The following is a 22,206-nucleotide window of genomic DNA, read 5'->3' on the forward strand; positions in this document are numbered from 1 at the left end:
GTTCTATACCCCCGGGTACTGAGATGCACTGCCTGAACTCCTACCTGGCATAACTAAATTTGTAACCTTATCTAGGTTCACACTGATCATATGCACAATGAATTGGAAACAATTTTTGTCATGTTAAGAATAGGTTTAATTCTCTCAAGCCTCAGGCCAAGCTGTTATTGCTTTTCTATTGATTAAGAAGTGTAAACTAAGTCGGCCCCAGGCAGGCTCCCTAGCTGTTGGTCCAGAGTCTGTGAGCTCCCATGAGCTCAGGTCAGCTGTCTCTGTGGGTTCTTCTGTCATGACCTTGACCAACGCTAGCTCATATAATCCTTCCTTCCTGTCTTTGACAGGACCCCACAAACTTTGTGGGTGCTTGGCTTGTGTGTGACAGTTGTATGACTTGGTCTGTTTGTGGGGTTGCTAGCAGTGGGATCAGGACTGATCGCTGGCACTTGAGCTGGCTTTTGTGAACCTATCCCCATGCTGGGTTGCCTCACTCAACCTTGATGCAGGTTGGGGAGCTTGGTCCTGTCTCAACTTGATGTGCCATGCTTTGTTGACTCCCATGGGAGGCCCGCCCTTCTGAACAGAGATGGAAGAGGAATGGATGGAGGGGGGTAGATGGGAGGTGGGAGGAGAGAAACTGGTGGGTATGTAAAATGAATGAAAAAAAAAGAAATAAGAAAAAGAGACATAAATTAGCTGGTATTCTGGAATTGAACTGGGGACCAGGGAGATAGCTCAGTGGGTAAAGTGTTTGCTGCACAAACTGGAGGAATCCAAGTTTGGGTTCAAAGCACCCACATAAAAAGTTAGTTGTGGTGTGCTGCGATTCCAGAATAGTAGCCAGAGACAGAGCAATAGCAGGGCCTTGGAGGCAAGTCACTCTACCTAGTGGGTACCTCCAGGTACAGCTATGGTCAGAGCCCTATCTCAAAAAATACAGTGAAGAGCAAAACCTGATATTGACCTTTGACCTCCACAGGCACATGTACATACACACCCATGCACATTCATAAATACATGCATACATACATACATGCACATTCATAGGTACATACATACCATACATACATGCACAAACACAATAACAAATGGAACTTGGAAAAATAATGATGCATTCATCATGTCAAGTAAAATAAAGGAATAATGAGAAAATATGTAGTTTGACTGGGAGGAGTTTGTAAGGAACTTACTGTTATGGAATTTACTGCAGGCAGTTTTGAATGCGTTGATAGTAGCAGATTTTTGTGTTAGATTTGACTTTCCTTCTATTTGCTAGTATTATGACTATTGGTGGCAGTGGGAAATTGTTAGGGCTCAAATAATTGAAAATTTATGATCAGAAAACTTAACTTTTGTTTTCTTAGTCTCTTGATTTCTCTAATGAGAATGTATGTCAAGAGGTTATCCTAAGTGTTGAACTGAATGCTTGCTGTAAACATGCATCAAGACATATGGTGTGCACTAAATGAAAACAAAACCTTATTTGTTTGGAAAGGATAGTGCCATTCTGATACACAGAAAAACTGAATGTTAAGCCTCTAGCTTCGCCTACTAACCTGTTAACACAGGGTCATGTGCTACTTCAGTAAACAGGTGGCTTGTGTCAATGATTTCAGAAACACTTTGGAGTCTTGTAACTGATATTCACCGTGGAAAGACTCCAGGCTGGCCCTTTTATCTTCTATCACTCAGATGTACAAAGATCATTAACAATATGTCAGTTTTGTTTTTCAAGACCTTGTTCTCCAATGCAAATCTCTATTTCCCTGTTTCTGGTGCCGTGGAGACAGATGTGACTTGTAGCCTGTCTGTCTGTCTGTCTGTCTGTCTGTCTGCATCCTCCTGTCTATCTGCATCCTCTTCCTCTTGCTGCCTGCATTTTCTGGATAAAGGTTTGCACTTCCACACCTGTTTTTCTCATTTCTAATTTTAAAAATCACAATGTTTTACTATCCCACTGTGTGTGCTTTGTGGTATAATTTGTTATTTGAGGTTCTCTTACTTTACAACCTTAGTAATAAATGTTTATTTCAGGCGTCTATCTTGTGTCTGCCAGAAGATTCAGTACTATTCTTTAGGTTCCTCTAAAATTTTCAAGGGTCTTGAGTCATCACAGAGGCCTCTGTCTTCTTCAGCGTCTTATCTGATCCTGATTCTAGTCTTTGCTCTGATGGTATTCAAATACATAACTAGACCCTATGTCCACACCACTCATACATGTACACAGGCTTCAGCGTGTTCAGGAATGTGCATGCACCACATGTTCTTAAATACTGAAGAAGACACAAAAATACAATTAACTTACAAGTGAATATTTGATGTGTTCCCACATTTAATTTCTAAAGGCCTCTCTGCCATTCACTCCTCTTCCCTTCTTAAAGTTTTTTAAGATTATGATAATAATTACAATATGTCTCCCTTCCCCTTCCTCCCTGCAAATCCTCCAATATCCTGTATGGTCTCTTGCAGTCAATGCCCTCTTTTTTCATTAGTTGTTATTGCATGCATGTATTTATACAAATAAATATTCCTAAATACAACCTGTTCAGTCTGTAGGGTGTTACTTGTCTGCATGTTTTCAGGCTGACCATTTGGTGTTGGATAACCAATTGGTGTGCTCTTCTTTGGGAAAACCTTTCTCCTGCTCTCAGCATTCCTTAGTCACCTATAGTTCTTTGTGTAGGGCTGAGGTCTCATGCGCTTTCCCTGTCCACTTTGGCATGGCTATTGGAATCTACCTAGTTCAGCTCATGTTTGGGCAGTCATGCTGGAAAGAATTTATGGGTGTAGCTTCTGACTGTGAAACTACAAGTCCCTCCCAACTCCTTCCTGTGCATCTCTGTCTATCTTCCTGGCTCTTACATACTCTCTATAGCTAATTCTTGTCAACTAGTTGCTGGATCTGTCCCCCACCCCATTCAAAGTTGATTTTATTAACACAGTCTCAGGTTTCACTGTGCAATCAAATATCCTGCAACAAGTTCTAGCTCAGGAATCTCTGAGCCCTGTTTCTGAAGTGCATGGTGTCTTCAGCAATAGGGGCTTGACTTCCACCACAGGGAAGTTACCAAAGTCAACAGGAATAGCCTGTATTTTTTTTTTTTTTTTTTTTGAGTATTTTGGACTTCCCTGACCAGCAATTCAAAACACAGCTTCCCATGCCTGGTGGTGTTGCTTCTGTTAGGCAGTCTTTGGCTCTGGGAGAGAGCACTGTCAGCCCATATAGTCTGTGTGTAAATATACAGATGTAGTTATAGTGATTGTTTCTCCTTTCTACTTCATTCTCTACCACCTACTAAATTCACTTCTTTCAAATTTAGGGAAAATTTGTTGTCTTCTATTGCTCTTTGCCCTGATACTATTTCTACATTTCCTGATTAATTTTCTATAAATGCTAATTTATCAACGCAATTTCCTAATCCTAGATGAGTTTCCTTTTTAAGAGAAGCTATACATGTAATTGTAGGCTGGCGACCTCAGCTCTTTCTGGAAAAAGGAGAAATGGAATAAGGTACATAGGAACAGAAAATAAAACTAAGCAGACTTCACAGTTGAAAGGTGTTTTTTGGGGCTGGAGAGATGGCTCAGAAGTTAAGAGCACAGGCTGCTCTTTTGGAGGTCCTGAGTTCAATTCCCAGCACCCATATGGTGGCTCACAACCATCTGTAATGAGATCTGACACCCTCTTCTAACTAACTAGCTAGCTAGCTAGCTAACTAACTAAGTAAGTAAGCAAGCAAGCAAGCAAGTAAGTAAATAAATAAATAAATAAATAAATAAATAAATAAATGAAGCTTAAAAACAAAAAAGGTGTTGCTGTAGGAAAAGTAGTCAAGTACTGCTCTGAACTCCGCATACATGTAACAGTGACTGCATCTGAAAATGCAGGAACATTTCCTTCTCAGAAGCTAACAATACCAAGAAGAGAACATCTTCAACTCAGATATGAGGGTACTTGGGCAAGGGGTATTGTATTTTCAGGAAAATGACTGCATCTCCATTTTTCAATTGGAATAAAATTATAGTGCAAAGATAGTCTGTTTCTGAAAGTTACAGATCAATGGAAAATTCAAAATGGTTATGGCTCTCTCTACTAGGCATTTCTTCTGTGTAGGGACTTATTTATTGGTTTATTCTCTACAGCTTGACTTTATTTATTGGCTATTGTAATGCTAGTTCAGACTTTAAAAATTACCTCATTATTTAGGCCATTTATCATCACAGGATTTATTATAAAAATGAAATCATTGCTCCACAGCTATTGTACTGCTTTACCTTTGACCTTTGCAGCTGCCTTTGATCAATCCTCACTGTGTGTGTTATGAGCTAAATCATGTGACCGACTACTTCCTGAACCTGGGGTAGAAGTGTTAGTTTTCATTTATTTATTTTTAAGTTAGACGTTTAAAAACAAATGGGCCATGAGAAATAGTTATAGCAGCAGGTAGAAAGGCCAAGATGCAAAGTTATGTTTTTAACAAACTACTAATCTTTTTCCTAAAAAAAAAATAAGATGTAGTTATAAATAAAAATACTAAAGCCAGTTGGACAGAGTTCAAGCTTAAGGAATTTTTTTAATGTATTTAAAGCAGGTATTCAATGAGTTGTTACACAAATACTATATAATGGACCTGGAGGTAAAGGGTTTCTGCAAAGAAGAGTTTCATATGCTTTTGGGATTACAAAAAGTTGGTTATACCAGGCAGCATAGACCTTCATGAAACACAGGGAGTCTTGCAGACTGGCCTTTCAGAGGCGCTATACATGGGGGTTTTCTAGATAGGTCAGAAGGAACTGTTTATCCCTTGCTGACTTCCTTCTATTTGTCCAGTTGTCCGTTCTGTATTTACTATATGTCTGTGCTGTAAACGGAGCATATTTCTTCCAGTTATTTCTTCCCTATTAGAGCTGAAGAAATATGGATTCCCTCCTTCCTCACTCCCCCAATGCCTAATGACCAAGCCTAATTTGCTTCTCAGCCTTTATTCCTTAAAGCAAATCAATCCCTAGCTGATTAACGTGTCTTAGTGAATATCAGTCTCAGACCTGAAGCTGCAGCAGGACTCTATCCTGAACAAAAGCTACAGAGAAAAATCCATGCTGCATGGGAGGGCTCTGAAGGCCTGTCACCAGCAGAGGACAATGAAGCTGAAATTCAAAATTTAGTGCTGTGGTCATGGATGGGTAGGATGGTTCCCTAGATGTAAAACTGCTGACATTCAAAGCAATTTAATCAAAGCTCCTGCCAGTCTCCCTTGGGTTCCAGGACATAATGTGAAGATGTTTTAAATCACCAAGTTTCAGCACTTTCGGAAAATTCAAAGCCATGTTTAGTATCTAAAAGCCTTTGTATTTCTTTGCTGGTGTGATGGAAATAAATTTATATATGCCTCATAGTTTAGATATTCATCTGATTCCATCTGTTGGGCTTTGTGCTGACAGGGCATGGTTCCTGAATAATGCAGTTAACACAAGATGCTCCCCCCCACACCACACACACACAGGAAATGAGGGTGCTCACAGTGCCCACCTCCTTGAGTTATCTCAATAAATTTGAATTGCTCATTAGAGTTCCAGTGCCTCATTGTTGCCTATATGTGAGCAGCTTAAGTGACTAGGAATCAGGTGGAGAGTGGGGGGAGGCCACAGAGATTTCACAGAATTCCCGTTGCCAGAGAAACCATTTTCTTGCCGTCTGGGCATGCACTGAGCAGCTCAGATCAACTGCAGGCTCAGTGCAGCCCTTGCTGTGACTTTGGAAAAGCAAACAAACAGAAGGGTGAAATGCTCATGGAGAAAAGCAGATTGGACTATTAAAATGTTCTTTTAATTAGGATGGTTTTGTAAACCTGGCTTTGAGGCGCCTCGTCCTCTAGGATTGCCCATGTATCTGACTGTATGTGTTTCACACTTTGTGTTCATTTTTATTTCTACTTTCCTAGTGTGAGAAGATTGTGTCTTCATATGTGTGTGTGTGTGTGTGTGTATGTGTGTGCAGATATAGATATATAGAGATAGATAGATAGATAGATAGATAGATTGTATATTTATGCAAAATATTTCCCTTTGTTCTTTTCTTCCTTTTTCTGCCTCTACCCTAGCACACATCACACACCTCTGCCCTGTTTAACACCCAGAAAACAATTCTAAGGAGGAAACAATGAAGGGAGAATGTGACAGTAAGATAATTTCTTCACCAAATATTAAAGAAATGACAGAAAATGCAAAAGCACAAGAAGAAATTGTGAATTCCGGTTATTTATTTAGAGCTTGTTCTTTCTTGATGAAAGCTGGTTCCTCAGTATGACAATTAGAAAGCCAGTTAAGGTTGGCTCAGGGAACACGTTCCAAATGCACAGCTAACTCCAGCTGTATGTACTCTTCCACACATCTTCAATAAGCAACATTTCACGTGAACTGAGTGGATATATTATTGTTAATCCCAAGGTTATCCAAAGAAAGCAGGCAGTAGTATTAATCAAGAAGCATGTATGTGTTTGGCAGCTTCTGAAAGAGCTATGACATATTTTTGAAGATTTCTATTCTTAAAAATTTTTATCTACATTAAAAGGGTTTTTTTTTTGTATTTTTTTTTAATTTCTTGTCCTTTTGGAAGAGAATGACAGCTAACTACCTTAGAGCTCCACAGAGATTCTCCTGGCATGAGTGTCTCTTAATGAGTCCCATAGTAAATTTTATCCCATAAAATACACCACTCTCCATCATGTGGGCTGTGTCTTCAGTTGAGCATAGTTTTAATAAAATTGCATATGTCATTATGTCACATTCGTCTCCACACCATAGGTCCCAGCAAAGATAGCAAAACCATAAGCAACTCCTGTGTATTTTTTTGCACAGGTCAGGTACCAATGTAGAGCCTGGTGCACAAGTCCATGCACTATGCCTCTTGTGAGTGAGGCAGCAAATGAATGAAGCAGCATGTTTTGCCCAGGGGAATAAATATTCTGCTCAAGGTAACATTATAAATTGAGAGTGAAAGAGAAAACAAAATTCAAGGTTCCAAATTGCCTGTCAGTTTCAGTAATCACTGGATACATTTCACATTTAGAAAACAAGATCACAAGTTTTCAAACAGACTCATATTTCAAAACACATGAAAACCTTTAGAGAAAACGCTATTATGAAAATGACTTTAGTTTTCTTTCAGCTCCTCTTTATTGCAGCCTGTTTCTTCTTGTCTACTGTAAACCTCACTTTGGATTGCTGCAATGCTGAACTCCCCTTCTATCAGCACAATTACTACATGCTAATTTCACCTGCCCTGGGGATATGGCCTAATTTACATTCCTTTTTAATGACCCATCTTCTTTAAGCCAACACAGGTTGAAAATGTGTGATAGATTTTTAACACTATGTTTTGTTTTATCAGTTGTTTTCTTTCTGTTTGTCCTAGAAGAGATGGGTGATTTAAAACCATGTGGCTTATGTGTTTTAAGATTCCCTGCTTTTCTTGCATTTTATGTATCTTCAACATCACAGTCAGGCTGTTAAAATCTCCATCTCAGCCCAGCATGGATGACCCTGTCAATATTATTTCAAGATCTGAGGATTACCAGCAGAAACACATCTACTCCTCTTAGAAAGCTAATTCTTTCCAAGGTCTCAATGAAATCTCAATGGCACTAAGGACAGTTGGTTTGGGAGGTGAGCTTAGTGAAAAGGGAAAGATGCCAACCTCAGCTTTCACTGGAAATCAACGCCTCCTTGTGTTAGATCCTTTCATTATAAATGCAATTGACAGAGGTGTCTATTATAAGCTATTTGTTATACAATCTTTATAAATAGCTCCCATCATGTAAAAGACAAGTCTAAATTTGTTTGGAAATAGTTTCTGAAGGCACCCTGCTGTGGCTTCCTTAGCATGTGCCAAGCTGACATTCAGTGGGGGAGGCAGGCACCAGAGCAAACTTTATCTAGTCATTTTTCCAGCAGTCATCAACTGTGGACATCTCCCACAACTTAAATGATTCACTGCCACTGGGAACATGGCTCGAAGATAGGCACACATGCTAATGTAGCCTTTAGTCATACTTCATATCATCAAAGATTTGTCATATTTTAACTCCTCTTCAAGAGTTCCTACTTAGCTGTTTGGTTGACATTGCCTATTTTTGTTACTTCTGAATTGATCTCTGGTGCATGGAAGAAGATCTTAAAACTCAAATGTCCAATGGCCCATTTTCTCTAAAAATTAGTGTCATAAGATAGAAAGTTTAGCCGGGCGGTGGTGGCGCACGCCTTTAATCCCAGCACTCGGGAGGCAGAGGCAGGTGGATCTTTGTGAGTTTGAGGCCAGCCTGGGCTACCAAGTGAGTTCCAGGAAAGGCACAAAGCTACACAGAGAAACCCTGTCTTGAAAAACCAAAAAAAAAAAAAAAAAAAAAAAAATGGGCCGGCGTTGGTGGCGCACGCCTTTAATCCCAGCACTCGGGAGGCAGAGCCAGGCGGATCGCTGTGAGTTCGAGGCCAGCCTGGGCTACCAGGTGAGCTCCAGGAAAGGCGCAAAGCTACACAGAGAAACCCTGTCTCGAAAAAAAAAAAAGATAGAAAGTTTAGGACTATTCTGATTTGGATTTTTATATTTCTATTCAAATGCAAGTCAAAAGTACATTCCAAAGTTAAATATAAAGTCGTCTGTGTAAAGGGGTGTGTGTAAAGCAGTGTGTGCTGAGCAGTGTGTATGGTTCACATGCTGCTGCTCTCTGTGGTTTCAGATAATCAAGAATTGCTTTTGGATATGGAAAACTATTACCTTAAGTGACAGCTCCTCTAATCTAACTTTCACAAGAACTGTACTTGAGCAAAGCTGGCTGGGTATAATTCCACCTCCTTTCTCTGCTCAGCCACTGAACGGAGCATTCAAAAGCCCAGTGTCCAGCAAAGTACCTGGGAAGGAAGTCAAGGGAGGAGTGGGAAACTCAATGAGTGAAGCCTTCTTAGTCAGTTCTTGAGGGTGAAAACTTCTCATCAGCACATTTCCAAAAGTCCTATCAGAAAATATTACTTTAGAGGAAGAAGAAGATGAATGAATAAAAGGAAAATAATCTAGAAACTGTACAGACAGAACAAAATTATAGGGCAGAAACAGACTGTAGAGATGGTCTGTCCTAACCATTCCTGTCAGCTTCTGTTTTACAGATGAAAGAGCTAAACCTCATAAAAATTGCCTTCTGCAGGTAATAGTACCTCATCCTCTCAGCAGGCTGTCTCCTTGCTTATATTTCTAATATCACGTTATTATTGTTAGACACACTCTTCGTAAACTATCATTTCTCACACCTCTTTCACTCTGGGCTTCAGTAGGGGGCTCCCCCTAATTACCCCCTTCACCAATATACTGCTCACAACACTCAATTACTGTTTACATGGTTGAGTGTCACTGAATTATATAAATGAATTTTTAAATTCAGCTTATGGATTTCCTGTAAACACCATTATCCCCAATCATCCTTTGCATACAAGTCCAACTAGTATTTTGTATACTGTCTCTGTATGTTAGATCATGTGGAGAATTTAGATCTATGCTTGGGCTGTTAAATTAATTATAACCTTAAATCTTACCTGTCAAAGCTTACCTGTTAAACTTCCATTTAAAATTGTGAGTTAAGAGCTTTTTAGATGGTATAAGTATAATTATTATTTTTTTTAAGTCAGGCTTGTACTCAGATTCCTTCTGTAATGTTATCAGTTTTATACAACATGGACAGAAATCTGATCATACCTATAGCAGGATTACTTGTGGACTTACAAATCACATGATCATTGAAATTAGCTATTGTCCCCTTTAACTTTAAGAGCTGTATGCTATTGGGTCAGCTGAAACTTAATTGTTACATCATTAGCATCTTGTATAATTTATAGGCATTTCCTCTGTTGACCAAGTTCTTAGCTTCCATCTGCCATCAATTACTATGGCCAGTCAATTAAATGTTAATCCTTTTGTAATGCCCATCTTGAGGAGTGAGGTTGGCAGTATTATATCTAACAATGGGCAGATAAAACTCATGATTCACTGAAGTTAAACTTGCTTCCTCCTTCTCATATCATAATTCATTTAAAAAAAGAATGGTGTATTATTGCTTGAGTTGATATTGCGCATACTTGTGCCAAGATGCGGAAACCTTTAACACAGTTGCACACTGGAGATTAAAGGGGCACATAATGGACTTGGACAATTTGCTACTCTCTTTGAGTTTCATCTTTCACTCTTTTTTCTTTCTTTCTTCTTTTGATACTCTCCCTGAGCTTCTGTCACTTCTTTCCTTTCTTTCTTTCTATATACAATATATGTGATCTTACCACCTACACAGTTTAAATAATACACTGTGTATTTAGTGTGTAATAATATATGCTTATTAACAGAAATAACCATTCTGTTAGCAATGAATGTTTAGCTTGAGGCCACTTATAAAAAAATTCCTTCTCTGTGGGAGTCGCTCTGCTAGATTAGTTAATAACTTCAAGTACTCGTTTGAAGGCTTGATGACTTCTAGTCTTGTGATCTAAAAAAAGAACCATGGAAATACTGTGGTTGGAAGTAGGATTGACATAGAGAAAACCTGTGGTGCACAGTCAATACTGGGAAGTGATGAGTGAGCAGAGTGTTTAATCTGTGGTCCAGGACATTAGGACTGAGGTAAAAAAAAATCAATACACCAGGTTTTTGTGCAAATGCCAGGAGGAGCCAAGCACAGATAAGATTGGAGCTGAGAGCAGCATCTGAAGATGAGGAATCAGGGGAATCAGCTAAGGCACAAACACATAATTCTCCTGGATGACAAGCCTGCTTTTTCAGAGCTGTTCTTAACAGCACCAGACAGACTTGGGGAGGGGTAAGATAGCAAATGCGGTTTGTCCTGTGTGTTCCAGCTTGTTCTGCAGAGCATATCTTTGGAAAATAAATGTGAGCTGAAGTGATGACCACAGACAGGGAAATCTTAAAGCTTCTAGTTGGAAACACAGGCCAGGCAGCTAACCAGTATCAAATAAGTTTGAGAGCTAACCCACTGTAGAGTGATGTCTCGGTAATTATTGCATGATACATAGCATTTTTGTTTGTTTTGTTGCCATTTGTCTGTTTTTTTAATGATAAAGAGAAGCAAAGATATAACTTGCAGAGAGACAAAAAGACAATTAAATGCCAGGATTTCATCTAATATCATAAGTAAGGTGTGTGTGTGTGTGTGTGTGTGTGTGTGTGTGTGTGTGTGTGTGTGTTACAGGAGGAAAAAGCTTGCAATATTATGAAGCTCCTCTCTCTAGAGGCTTTGTACTTAAGATGTCAGGCTGTATTCTAAAACCATTGAGGGACTTCTTAGGCACTTTGAATGGAGTAGTGATGTGAACAGACTAATATCATTTAAAGTTTAAAATTTTTGGCAGTAGAGATTGTGAACTGAAAGAGGTAAGGTTAATAGTTCCTATAGAAGATATATAGATGAAAGTTTCCCTGTGTCCTGCAGCTGCTCAGTCCCAAATAAACACACAGAAGCTTATACTGATTACAAAGTGTTTGGTCTAAGGTTCAGGCTTCTTGCTAACTAGCTCTTTCATCTTAAATTGACCCATTTCTACTAATCTATGTATTGCCACATGGCCATGGTGTAACCAGTGTCCTGGCATGTTACTCTTTGAGTGTTGGGCTGGCATCTGTCATGACTCTGCCTTTCTTTTCTTTCTGTATCTTTGCTTGGATTTTCCACCTGCCTATAACTTGTCTTGCCATAGGCCAAAGCAGTTTCTTTGTTGACCAATGGTAGCAATACATACAGCATACAGAAAGACCATCCCACAGCAAAGACATGTGACTTAACTATTGTAATCTCAGGGATAGAAAGTAGGGGGAAATTGGTGATGTATCAATGAATTTGACCCAGGGGTTTCATGGCAAGAAGATCAGGGAAACTAAAAGGCAAAACCCATGCATCATAAAGTGTTTTAAGAGACTGGGTGTTAGAGAGTAAGTTGGGAGTCATTGGTTAAGAGCTCTGGAAACTGGCGCTTATGACTTAAGGTTTAGTCACCCATGAAGTAGATGGGTAATCACTTGATGTGATGATGAGCTAAAATGCGCAGAGATGGTTTACCACCCAAGAGGCACTAGCATGGCAGTTATTGCTGGTATTATTAAAGACTTGCCTAACAAAATAAAGAGAACTTGCATTTAGAGACACTTCATTAACCTTCCTTCCCTAAGTATACTTTCTCATTAAGTCCCAATGGTCTCTGTGACATCTAGGCTGAAGAGAACGAATACGTGTAAACCACTTAAAGGAATGTCAGGCACACAACAAAGCATATGTGTTCAGTAATGTAAGTAACTATATAAAGTCTTTTTATTTAATTCTTGTTTTACCCTGTCATGTTGAGATGTCAGAAAGGGTTGACTCTTTACTTGAAAAACCCATGGCTTCAAAAGTAGAGAGAATTTTGTTGGCAGCCTAGGCATATGGTAAAGCTTGTTTTATCAGTGAATAAAACTTCAGGTAGCTATGGACCATAATTTCTTTACAATGAGCTTTTTCTGTCTGAGTGATAGGAGTGATTTTCAGTCATTGCAAAGGAAGCCCTGTGTGTGTGTGTGTGTGTGTGTGTGTGTGTGTTGTGTGTGTGTGTGTATGAATGGCAAACTTTTGGTTGACAGCACAGACTGAAAATAGCATTTACAAGTGTTAAATAAGAACTGAATTATCAACCTAAGCCTTCCAGTCCCCAGGGATGAAGTCAGCAATAATAATTTAACTCCTTCAAAGTCTGTTTTAGTTTAAGATGTGTCAAAATTTTTAGCGCATCTTAATAAATCTTGGGTAACATATAGCCAAAGATAATCTTACAAAGAGAAATTGTTTATCTGCTTTGATCTGAGAAATAAATTAGATTTTTACCTCAGATTTTCTTGATAACTTACTACTTTATAGTTATCTTTAAGTAGATTACATTAAGCTTTAAGGTTAAGTTTAAAGTATATATTGGAGTAAAATCAGGGTAGAGATTGCTCTTTACAAATAGTAATGAAATCTAGGTATGTAAAAGCAGGATTATCTCATTAAAGCAATAATAAACACAAAAGATATTAGAGACCAGATGGAAATTCAAATGGGGAACTCTATAATAGGATATAAGAATGCAAATTACCCAGAGTAAAGTTTTTGCACATTTAAATGCAGTTGCTTGTCTCATAAAAAGATATACACATAATATACAATCTGTTAGACTATTTGTGTTTGGAGCAGGAAAGTTTCGAAGGAGAGAACAATGTTTGAGAATTAAAGTCTACAGGAAGGAGTACTGTCTTAGAGTATGAAGCATAAACTTTCAAGTAGTATGTGGTATAACTAAGCAAAATTTGAGAGTCAGAGGTTATAATTATACTAAAAATCATATTTAGGCAGATACAGTAAGTACTATTTCAAATTCACCTCAGCTTATTTTGAGAAATTGTTCTATTAATAACACATTACTCATGAAGCAAAATCTAGAAAATCTCAGCTTTGCCATTTGATATGCTCTTCTCCCTCACCCCAGGAAGGGTCCTTCCTGTAGTCCCACATGACCCGTTTTCTTGCCAACTTTTTTTTTTTTACTTTTAATTTGATATCTCATTCACTGTGGTCTAGAAGACACTTCTATCACCATCCCCACTTGTTTAGGCGCTAAGCTGCTCTTTGTAGCACAGCTACATTCAGACAGAGGAGGAAACTCCAGCAGCCGTGGTTGTCTTGGTTGTTTTTGGCAGATATGTACTCCAGACTGAGATACTAGAGTTCACACACTGGAAACAAATAGGACTTTGACAGGGAGAATCATCCCACTTGCTCAGGAGTGAGCCTGCACTCCCAGGCATGGTCTCGCTGGCCTCATAGTTTTGCTGACCTCAGGTCTGCAATGTTCACAGTGTCCTCTTCATTTTGTTACTGGATCATTTTCTGTTTGTAACATCCTTTCCTAAGCCTTCAAGAAAAAAGAAAGAAATCCAGTCTATGCATTTTTAGACCCTCCTCCAATTCTACTATTATCAGCTATCTCCTATTTTTTATTTCTCTTACACTGACATCTGACTTTTAATAAAATTTCTAATTTTAAATATGATTGATTTACTTTATTGTCTGATTATTGTATTTTAATTAATCTTGCCTCTCCTAGTTAATATGAATTATTTAAGAACAAATTTAATTCAATAGAGATACAATTATACTTTGTGTATGTGTGTGTGTTATTTTATACTTTTAGACATTTAATTGCTTAAACAAACTTCTAAGTACTAAGTTTATCAAAGAATTCAATAAGTGACTCCGGATAAAAATATTTTTGCCAATGGTTTTTGTTATAACATTGTGAGCCTCTGATGCTGAACAGTTGAGCCTAGGAACTTCATTTCCCACCACTACTGTTTCTCAGGGAAAAGCTCCCTCTAGACACTAGTTTCCGGTTTTCGTTGCCCTTTTGAGAGAACTGGAGGCTGTTTTGGTGTGGTTGGTAGTGTCTGTCATTGAGGTCAGAGGTCAAAAACTGTCACTTGTTAAAGCTAAAACCATTGATGACATGGCCATGGCCATCTGCTTTTGAGAAGATTTTCAGGGACTCCAGCCAACAGAACACCTCAGTCAAAGGCAGGTACACAGATTCATCTGCATTTTCTGGGAAAAACTGATCTCAACTCCCTTCTTTATTTTCCCAGAAAATTGCCATCTTCCATAATAAAAAATATGCTCATCCAAACATGAGATTTGAAAGAAAAAAAAATAATCCACAATTTTGTTCTTTCCAGAGTTCCTTATTCTCTCAGGTCACATAAAATAGCCTCGAGCTCACAGAAAGACAAGTTTCATCATCAGACCTATTTCCACAGGATTGCTCACACTGGCTGCTGTTCTAGCTGTCTCTTGTCTCCTAAAGACCTCTATGGGAGAGTCTATTGTCTGCTACATAATTTGGTCTCAAACTATTTTCCATTAATAAGTCAGTGATCTTGTGTCCCCCATGACAGTTTGTTGAAAATCTACATCTATGATAGTTCTATGAAATAATTGGTGAAAATGTGTACATAGAATTTTAAAAATGTATTATTTTTATTTTATGTGTATGGTTGTTTTGTCTGCAAGTAGGACATGGTATCTTAAACACTCCCTTTTTGGTACATCCTGTAGTTTACTGTCCTTGGATCTTCCTATGTTTTTTACTGGGAAGATTTGGAGAGATTTTGAAGTCTTGTTTTTCATCTATAACCATGAAAGCCACTTAAATCTGGTTTCCAGTCTCAATGCTGACAACAAGGGTCTGTATAATTCCAAATATAATGCTTTACACCAGAATGTACACGTTTCTGACTTCATTTAGTAATGAACACCAACATTTTAGAAACATGGTTGTGTGTTAGACATTGAGACAAGCAGTTTGATAGTGTTATAAACAGGACATAACTCAATAATGAATTGATTTTACTTCTCTGTTTTCAAACTCTTCATTGACTGGATGCATGAAAACCAGTATCTTGAGTATCACCTAATTCAGTTTTATTTGAGAAAACAACCAGATAAACAAATGGCATGGCAAGGAAAACAGATTTTAGTTGATAAAACATGAGTGATAAATAACCAAAAATGATGACATCATAAATGTAGAGTTTATGCATTTGCTTTCTCCTACTCCTTACATTTGGCATGGCCAACTGATAATTAACATCTGCAGGGAAGTGCCTTCTGGAGTTGTGTGTCACAGACAGCCCACTGCTTCACCTTGGACAGCCCTATCATCTGCACAGTCTGAGTTATGAGGTTGAAAATGAATTTGTGCTCATACCACACAAAATCATTTAGACGCTTTAGGTAGCAGATGAGAAATTTGGGAGCTGCACATGTTCAGTCTCCAAATGTTTGCTGCAAAAACCTGTCCCATTAACCATAATCTTTAACACTCTTGCCTGTGTCTGCTGCTACAAGTAGAAAGGACTAGAATCGTAATTGAGCCAAGGGGTTATGTACTTTGAACAGCAGTATGTTCTTGAGCAACAATGACATTTATGGATAAATTTAAAGCACATACATTTTAACCAGACATGATAGCACATGCCTATCATCTCTACAATTGGAAGACTGGAAGAGCTGAATTAGAGACAAGGTCAGTCTACAAAGCAAGGCTGTCTCACAACTACAACATTACAAACAAAAGAAAGAAACAAGGAAGGAAAAAAACAAACTTACCCAAGAATATCTTGGTGCCTTTTTATTGAATCCTTCTCTTTTCCTAGACAGTGTCTACCTTTCACTACCTTTCATCACCATAGGATCTTTCTTTCTTTCTTTCTTTCTTTCTTTCTTTCTTTCTTTCTTTCTTTCTTTCTTTCTTTCTTTCTTTCTTTCTCTCTTTCTCTCTTTCTCTCTCTCCCTCCCTCCCTCCCTCCCTCCCTCCCTCCCTCTCTCTCTCTCTCTCTTTCTTTCTTTCTTTCTTTCTTTCTTTCTTTTTTCTTCCTTCCTTCCTTCCTTCCTTTCTTTAAATTGTTTTATTTTTTAAGACAGACCTTCTCTGTATCCCTGTCTATCCTAGAAGTCACTCTGTAGACCAGGCTGGCCTCAAACTCACAGAGATCCACCTGCCTTTGCCTCCTCAGTGGTGGGATTAAAGGCGTGTGCCACCACACCCAGCCACCATAAGATTTTCTAAATCTTGTGATTTGTACCAAACTCATACTCATGTGTCTCCAGTTTTATTCGTGCCTGGGCTAAGCCTTTCCCATCTTCTTTCTCACTCCTCTTTGTCCAGGTTCTGAAGCTCCTCAGACTGACACATCACTTTTCAAACTTTATCATTAACACCCTTTGGGTGATCCTTCATTCTTTTCCTTTTTGGTCATTTCCAAACTTGTGACTCCAGACTTTTACCCAGCCTCATTCTCTGTTGCTTTACACCTGGTTATCTCCAGTCAGTACAAGCACACTGTGTCCAAAACTGACATTTGTAACTGGAGGTAGAGTCTTTCTGTGCTAATTGTTGGGTCCCAAATAAACACACAGAAGCTTATATTAATTATACATATTTGGCTGATGGCTCAGGCTTGTTATTAGCTAGCTCTTACATTAAATTAACCTATATTTCTTACCTATGTTTTGACCTGTGGTCTGTAGCTTGTTACCTTAATTCTTACATGTCTTGCTTCCTTGGCCACTGGCTGGCATCTTTCCCAGCTCCACCCTTCTCCTCCCTATATCTTCATTTAGCTTTCCTGCTCAGCCTTATTCTGCTTGGCTATAGGCCTAATCAACCAATGGCAGACACTACTATTTTGATCTCTTTGTTCAGCAGTTTTACAATCTGCTCTACCATGCAAGGAATATTCCCAGAAGAAAGATTGTAATAGATTCTTCTTTCCCACCTCCAAATCCCATCAGCTAGCATTAAGTGGTAGGGAGATAAGTCTTGTCTGATCTAGAAAGAAGATAGAAGTGGGATATTAATGAACCCCCTAAATAATATCTTTCTCATTTTGATGAAGCTAATGTCTGTCATTATTCAACTATGTTACATATGGTAAATTGTTTAACCTTCACAACAAAGCAGTATGGGATGTGTGAACATTAACCTTATTCTATAGCTACTCTGTTTGCAGATCATGAACAAAAGAAAAAGATTTTAGCTCAGCAAGTGGAGGGATAACAGGAACCTGTAGCTGAAGTTTTCCTGGCCCATGGTCAGGACAAATCTCTCTTACCCACCTGCCACTCCTGCAGCTGCTTGAACCCAAGTAAACACACAGAGGCTTATATTAATTAAAAATGCTTGGCCATTAGCTCAGGCTTATTACTAACTAGCTCTTACATTTAAACTAACCCATAATTCTTATTTATGTTTAGCCACATGGCTTGGTACCTTTTCTCAGTTCTGCCTTCACATCTTGCTTCCTCTGTGTCTGGCTGGTGACTCCTGACTCAGCCTTCCTCTTCCCAGAATTCTCCTGTCTGTTTATCCTGTCTATCCTTCCTGCCTGGCTACTGGCCAATCAGCATTTCATTTATCAACCAAATCAGTGCAACACACATTCACAGCATACAGAACGACATCCCCAGCAGGAACTTTACTATACATTTTTTACAAGTATGTTAATACATTATTTTTTCAATGATGTTTTAATCATTAGGAATTTTTAAGGGAAGGTCAGTGTTGTCACTTTTTTAACCTTGTTCTCTTGCTAATTGTTTTCTTTGGTACATATATATAATTTCAGATTGTCATTCTAAGAGGCAATCAAAAACTGACCAGTTAATATCACTTTTCCTTTTACAAAATGTATGCATGCACCAGTTCTCTCCAATACCACATAACAGGTGTAGCTCTGCAAAGAATCCTACCCTAGTCACCATAGAGAACCTCCCCTTCCATTCAACTCCTCCAGCATTTACCCTCTTCTCAGGGCTTGTCAGAGGAAGACCCTGCAAAGTATCAAATAAATGTGATCCAGAGTATTTCCTATAGGTGTTTGTGCTTGTGGAAACTAGAGAAACTCCAAAAAGCTTGACCTTTTACATTTATTATAACTTTTATAAATTAACATAGTTTAAGAAAATGCTAATATAAGAATTTCAGTTGAAAGGGGAGTCAAGTAGAACTGCTTTAGACTGGAATTGTAGTGAAGTATACAAGGTCTATCCTAACTCATAAAAAGTAACTTAAAGTAGGTAGGGAGAGAGGAAGAAGGAGATGATTTGGTCTTTATTAAATAACTTTAACCATTAAAGAAATTTTAGACATAAATACAACTTTCTCTGTCCTTATCCCATTTAAGACTATAAACATAAGTAGAATGTTCTTTGGCTTCCAAAGAGTTTCATATGCACTCAAACTGACCTATCAATAACAAATAGGAACTATGTCTCCTTTCTAGATCTTAAGCAAAACAAAATATTAGCAAAATCCCCATAATTTTGATCAAGAACATAATTTCATAGCAAATGTTGCCAGTATAACCACTTCCTGCAGTCTTCTCAGTAAAAATGGCAGAGTTCTGATATGGTGAGAACCTAAAGAAATGGAAACACTCAGCTTTTACCAATCTGCATGTTTTATCATAGATAAGATGTATTTCATACTTTATGAGTAGCTTACATTATATATTTGTATTTAATTTGTATGTAAATTTAATATGTTTAATGATTGGTTTGTCCTAACATATAATCTAATAAATTGTAAAAATATACAGAAGAATCGGATAAGGAATAATACCAAAATGAATGCTAAAATTTTAGGTGAATGCAACTCAATTCATAGTTACCATGTACCCTTTGTTTTTTCCATTACTGGGAATCTTACTCTAAAATCAGACATCCTCAGTCATTTGATCAAGCAGAAAATTGGCAATATGTGCTACAGGGGGCACTGATTTATTCATCCTGATAGAATTGACTGGGACAAGCACTTTGAGTCGTGTTGTGAGTTTCAATGCAGTCAGGTGGACTTGTATTAGAATCTTAAGCCATGTGAGTTTTTCAGGTTGGCCCTTTCTTCAAAGTAGCAGGACTCATGGTGTTCATGGACATGCACAATAAAAACCTTAGTTCTGAACAGAGAGGGAAGGAAAACAGAGGAAGTTCCCTCACTTGCATTTGATCCATCTTCATTTAGTAAGGGTAATGGTGAACTGCCTCCCACATGTCATGTTTATAACAACTCAAAGTGACCAATGTAGACTGGAGATGAAGATGGTTTTGTTGTTTGTTTCTTTACCCTGACTGGCAAAGGTAGAGATGTTTCAGAAACAGCATAATCAAATGTGACATATATATATATTCCACTTGGCCTAATCTACCTAAGAAGAGAAAATTAATGGCAAAACACATAAACTCATCCATGTGGGCTTTGTAGATAATTTAATTCTTCATTCATAATTTTTTATCATAGTTTCTCTTCTCAAACAGACTTACATTATTTTTTCCACATTGCCTAATTTTCTTCATTTGAATAAAATATTTTCATAATTTTGATGAGTTTCGTAACTGTCCTAAGACTCTAATTTGGTAGTCTCATTATAGACTGCTCAAAGATCTGACATTAAAACAAGACACACATTCACTATATAGGTGCCAGTGTTAGACATTATTATTGAAAAGCCCCCAATGGTAACTTTGCATTATATGAAGGACCCTTAGACCCACTGGCAGGATGCAGGAGAAAAATAAAAGATCTTGCTTCAGATGAAAGTGAGCTACAATGCATTGTCACCAAAAGATTTCATTTTGTTGGAAGTTTTGAAAGCTATTTGCTTTCACTGATACAGAGTTTTAGAAACAAAATAATTCTCAAGAGTTGACTCTAGCAGAAAGGATTCCTGTTTATTTTTAAAGAAGTGCTGAGGCTCTCTGAACATAAATGTAAACTCGCTTGAAAACTGTGGAAACGTTTGTGGCTGACGTGATAGAAACAGCGAGAGTGATTTCAGTGGAAAGCAGCCCCTCCTACCTCCCGGGAGAAAAGGACTGGCGTACGCCAACAAGATGACAGTTGGAACAGGTATGGATCTTTTCTATAGCTGGATAAAAAATAATTATAGTGTATCTCATGTTCTCCTAAAGTTCATTCATCATTTAGGGATGAGAGGACAGGAGAAGGGCACTATAGACACAGCCAAGAGGAGAGAAATGTTACCTTTAAGTCCTAAGGGAAAGAAAATTCACAAAGCAGCTCACATGATTATTCATTATGGGAAATGGCAGAACATTTTTAAAAAATCCATTTTACTTTTACACTGAGGTTAAAAAAGACTGACTCTCTGAAGGAGGCTGTGGGTTTATTTGTATTCATGGCAACCTGCTTTTGTATTCTTATTATGTGTTAGACACTGGGCTTACAGTAATAGATGAATAAACTGATTTAATGTTTGGACTATTGGATGACTATTAAGAGGTTCTCTATTGTGAATATGAGAAAAACTGAAGCTTCTAAAAAAATTATTAAAAAGCATCACTGGAATTCAGGCCCTCAGTCTCAAGTCTCATGTGTTATGCTGTGTTTTATACAGATTCTCATCAAAGTGAGGGTGCCAGCCTCTGACCTGGCCTATGTACAAATGGACTAGGCCTCAGAAGGCCTTGACTGCCATGTAAATAAAAGATAGGTTTGTAGCTAGAATTTTCCTGCCTTTCCCACAGTCAGGACAAATCTTTGTCACCCGCCAGTCCCACAGCCGCTCAGAACCAACCAAGTAAACACAGAGACTTATATTGCATACAAACTGTATGGCCGTGGCAGGCTTCCTGCTAACTGTTCTTATAGCTTAAATTAATCCATTTCCATAAATCTATACCTTGCCACATGGCTCGTGGCTTACTGGCATCTTCACATGCTGCTTGTCCTGGGGGGTGGCAGTGATTCCTTCTGCCTTCCTGTTCTTTTATTTCTCCTCTCTGTTAGTCCTGCCTATACTTCCTGCCTAGCCACGGGCCAATCAGTGTTTTATTTACTGACCAATCAGAGCAACACATTTGCCATCCCACAGCACAGGTTGGAGTTTCTGTGAATATAATTAGACACAAACAATGCCCAGAAAATCCACGATGGGGAGGGCAAATGCCCTTCCAAACTTCTCCGTCAATAAGAATGTTAAAAATGATTAGATGTTAAGTATCAAAAAAGAAATCAAATGGAAGAAAACAATAGCAATAAAAGAGAGCAGAGATCTCACTGACAAACACAGCATTAACTGTAGGCGATGACATTTAAAATTATATGACTGTTTCTACCTTAAATAATTAATGGCGGGGTGGTGGTTGCATATGCCTGTAATCCCAGCACTCAGAGGCAGAGGCAGGTAGATCTCTGTGAGTTCAAGGCCAGGCTGGTCTACAGAGTGAGTTCCAGAACAGCCAGGGCTGTTACACAGAGCAACCCTGTCTCCTAAAACAAAAAACAAACAAACAAACAAAAAACCCATAATGAATGGCAAGAAAGATGGCTGAGCAAGTAATAGCACTTGCCTGATGTCCTGTATGACCTAATGATGGGACCTAATGATAGAACAAGAGAACCACCTCCCCACAAATTGCTCTTTGACCTGTATATCTATGCTGTGATAAATGCCCCACTCCCCCCAAAAGTAACCGTATTAAAATTTTTTTAAAAGAAGGTTTGAGAAGATAGCTGTGTTTAACCTGATTTAAGCATCATCTAAGTAAATGTTTATTAAACATGGTGGGCTAGGGAGGT

The 22,206-nt window shown here is 38.3% G+C and overlaps 1 protein-coding gene across 12 annotated transcripts in view; it reads left to right on the forward strand.

Annotated features, from left to right (window-relative positions):
• Positions 1-22,206, forward strand: part of Magi2 (membrane associated guanylate kinase, WW and PDZ domain containing 2) — a 1,425,274-nt gene that overhangs the window by 721,709 nt on the left and 681,359 nt on the right. The window lies entirely within an intron of this gene.

Source organism: Peromyscus leucopus, chromosome 3, assembly GCF_004664715.2.
Source record: "Peromyscus leucopus breed LL Stock chromosome 3, UCI_PerLeu_2.1, whole genome shotgun sequence".
NCBI classification, from domain to species: domain Eukaryota; kingdom Metazoa; phylum Chordata; class Mammalia; order Rodentia; family Cricetidae; genus Peromyscus; species Peromyscus leucopus.